A 3953-nucleotide genomic window follows, 5' to 3' on the forward strand; every position below is an offset into this window, starting at 1 on the left:
CTATAGTCTGCCCCATCTGTGAAACGGGACCCTAATAGGACTAGTAGGAGCCATTGAACGGTATGGATCTCACTGAGTAACACGTGGACCCCACTTTTAAATTCATGCATGTGCACAGATAGTGCACACCCGCTGTGCACTGGACTGTGTAGCCAGTCAAACCGGGCTTGACCAGATGAAAACAAAAAGAGAGAGAGAGAGAGAGATTTTTTTCGCCCTTTTCCCGCCTGGTTACGGTTTTAACGGAGAGTGTCCGTTTGCAAAAGCTATGACCCACCATCTGAGATCAGATGGATGATCTGAACAATCCATCTAGTCTGGTTGGGAAATCTGACCAAAACAGGGATTTTCCCGCACCGTAAAACACATGTACATGTGCACGATTTCTGGTGCAAACGGGTCGTGCACGTGGTTTCCAAAAACGGAAACCCTACCTCGATTTCATTGGAATCGGATTGTGTACTGAGTAACTCAGTACCGTAAGGGCTACTGAGTTGAGGTGGCAACGTTTCATTGACCCTCATATGTGGGGCTAGCTTCACTCCTTCAAACGGCTGAGCAAACGGCGTTAGCCCGTTTCTCTCTCCAGTTGTGTAGAGAGATTCTCTCCGCGTCTCTCCCGCCGTGCAGAAAAAAAAAAAAGAAAACAAAAGAAAACAAAAAAGAAGGAAAATCTCTCCGGCCGTGCAAGGAAAGAAGAAGAAGCAGAGAGGGAGAGCTTCGTCGGTCTCTCCTGTCGATCTCTTCGTCTCCCTCTCGAGTTCAACCTCCCTCTCTTTCTCAAATCGGCATCAACTCCTTTCTCTACATGGTGATGTTGATTTAGGATTAAGAATTTTTCTCCTTTCTCTTCTCTCTTTACTTGGTGATGTTGATTCAAGATTAGGGATTTTGCTCCCTTTGGTTGACAGTTTGATGAGAGATTAGAGATTAGGGTTTGAAATTGCAAATCCGCAGTAGGGAATTTTTCAAATCCCTAATCCATAACTTGAGAGTTTTCAAATTTATAATTCCTAATTAACATTTTCATATTAGAAATTGAAAATTCATATTAGGGGATTTTTCAAATCCCTATTCTTGAAATTTCTAATTAGCATTTTTCAATCCCTAATCCATAGTAGGGGGATTCCCTATTTGTTTTTTTTTTTTTTTTTTTTTTTTTATAGAGATAACATTCCTAATCAAATGTGCATATTTTTTTTGCAATCCCTAATTAGGATTTTGCATTTGTAATTTTAATTGGGGACTTTTTTTTTTAATCCAGTTACGATTTTCAATTTTTAATCCATGGGCTGTATGCAAGCAAACTGTATAGTTATTCTTGGGTCAAACATTGTATCCTACCTCTTTTAGTTATGCTTTTACAGGGGATCTTGTGCTTTATTATTTGGAAATGACATAAATCACATGTGATCTGTATTAACCATGAAGAAATGACATAAATTAATGGAAATTATTTAGAAATTATAAAACAGATTTTTTTAAAAAAAGCCATATTATTATTAAGCATGTAGCACAAAATCGCTACTTAGTAGAAGACAAACGCATAAAGAGCTTTCCACCAGTTCTTGAGGTTTTTTTTTCCTGATTCGTAATTGCCTCTGAATTACTGAGTTTGGTCTCTCAACTTTATTATAACAACAACAGAATTATTATTCAATTGAGACTTTCAACCTGGAATTCCTAAAAGAAAATGTTGCATGTCTTATTAGAATAGTATTGAGTAATCTCAGGGTTCACTTGGGTGTCTTGGACTAGCTGTTTTAAAGGGGAGTAGTTTCCACAAAAGATTGCATGGAACAGATAGCCTGCTCATTTCTGCTCCTTAAGAAGAAATGAACCAGAACCTCATTTCAGGCTGCTATGAAACCAGAAAACCCACTCGATGCAGAATCCATTTTCCGTTATATCCGAGAAAGTCACCTTCTCAACTGCAGGTGGTGTGAAAAGGTTTCCACTGGAAATGTGGTTTAAGAATACTTCAAATTGTAGCCTTGTTTACGAACTAAAATTGTACTAGAATCAAACCACAGGGTCTAGACTGATCCATAAGAGTTACAAGTCAAAATGTTTTATGCCACTGTCTGAAATCAATCTAATGATTATATTAACAAATAAGCGACACTAATCAACAATATTCTGACTTCTTTGGGATTCACCAAGCTTTTCTGATATTTCATAAAATTTCAACTCCATAGTTTCCATAAATCCAAATTGCAGTTTTATTGCCAGTAGCTAATTGGAGTTTGTTGTGTTTTGTGGTTTTTTTGGTTTTGATGGTAAGAATGCAGTGTTTGGGTGATGATGAATAAATGGACTAGGCATTTGCATCCACATCCGAAAATTGGGATTTCCGCTCATAGGTAGGAGGTCAGTTCTGGCTACTGCTGTTCTTCAGTTCTTGGAGCTTTTGATGAATGGCATGAAATGAGAAAGGCCCACCAGAATTTGTTTAGTGAGCTGGTAGAGATAGCTTGTGCAGGTGAAATATTAAACAGCTCCTTTGTCATTGCAACAATCAAGGGCCTGCGCTTTGTTTTAGAGCAAATTCAGGTTTGCTTTGTTGCTTCTCTAAAGTACTTCTGTCAACATGAAGGAGTGGGAGACGAAATGTAGTTTCTTCATTAAAATTAAATTTGCACGCACAACTTTTTTTAGCAGGAGCTAAAGCGAGAAATTAGCAAAGCACGCATACGGATGATGAAACCGTTCATCAAGGGTCCAGCTTGGGTAACTATCCTTTTTATTTATTCTTTATATTCTTTGAATTTGTAGCTATAGTTCAACCAAGTGTGGTCCAAGGCAACTCTAAGCATTTGAAGGAGGAGTGCAAGTGATCCAAGGTTGGAGTACATATAGCCTCACTAGGCATGGTATTAACAGATTTGCTTCTAAGGTAACTTTGGTGGCAGTTCCAAATGCCTTAATGCCTGTAGCTTTCCTCCTGAAAATTAATGTATTTTGGATGAGTTCTAAATGATAAAACACAAGTTGAACTTAAGTTAGTGATTCATTCGTTCAATTACAAGCATTCATTATTGAATGAATGGTTGTAATTGAATGAATGAATGATTATGTAGGTGGTAATTGAATGAACGAATGAATGATTATTTAGGTGGAAAATGAATGAATGATTATGCAGGTGGTAATTGAATGAACGAATGAATGATTATTCAGGTGGTAATTGAATGAATGATTATGCAGGTGGTAATTGAATGAATGAATGATTACAGTTTTTTTTTAAAAAAATCTAGGACACAGCTACGGATATTAACCGTAGCTGATACTTTGATAACCGTAGCTATATCTGTAGGTACTTTCATCCTTGTTGTATTCAATCAATGAAACTTTCATCCTTGTAGCCTGTTGAACCCAAACTGAAAGAGTTTTCCAAGTAGAGTTATGTTTTCGAATATTAATATAAAGACAACATCATGACTTCGTTGGTTTGGGTTTTCACTTGCCAGATGTGGGTATGGTTGTGTGTAGTTTAGCTTGTCTTTTTAGGTGTTTCTTCCTTTTTTCTGCTTGGTTTGGTTTCTATTGGGCTTGTTGTTTTTCTTTTCTTTTTAATAAAATCTCATCTTAAAAAAAAAAAGAAGACATCATGACTTTGCAGTCCAGTGCTGCAAGTGACAAGGTAAAAAGCTCAGCCCACTGTTTCTCAACTTCCACTTCATGGGTCTCCATCCAATAGAATATTGAAAATATTGCTTCGTGTCAACAAACATCTGGTGACCATGGATTAACCCCAACTAACAAAAACTAAAAAGAGGCTTAATGGGTTTGAGTTTAAAACTATCTACAAAGTTCTTCAGAAAACAACCTCATGCAGTTTAACAATCTCACCATCTAAAGTCTGAAACCACAAAAGCATGCATCCCAAACTCACCATGCTCACTGCACCCTAAACCTAAATTGCTAAGCTTAATGACTAATAGCCAAACCTAGGG

The 3953-nt window shown here is 37.3% G+C and overlaps 1 long non-coding RNA gene across 1 annotated transcript; it reads left to right on the plus strand.

The window, feature by feature from the left end:
• The first annotated feature begins 693 nt into the window (after nucleotides 1-693).
• LOC131256399 (uncharacterized) lies at nucleotides 694-2973 on the plus strand. The gene is made up of 3 exons (XR_009176790.1): nucleotides 694-811; nucleotides 2483-2553; nucleotides 2662-2973. It is a non-coding gene; the product is annotated as an uncharacterized LOC131256399 (long non-coding RNA).
• The last annotated feature ends 980 nt before the right edge of the window (nucleotides 2974-3953 follow it).

The sequence above is a fragment of the Magnolia sinica genome, chromosome 9 (genome assembly GCF_029962835.1).
Source record: "Magnolia sinica isolate HGM2019 chromosome 9, MsV1, whole genome shotgun sequence".
Lineage (NCBI taxonomy): Eukaryota > Viridiplantae > Streptophyta > Magnoliopsida > Magnoliales > Magnoliaceae > Magnolia > Magnolia sinica.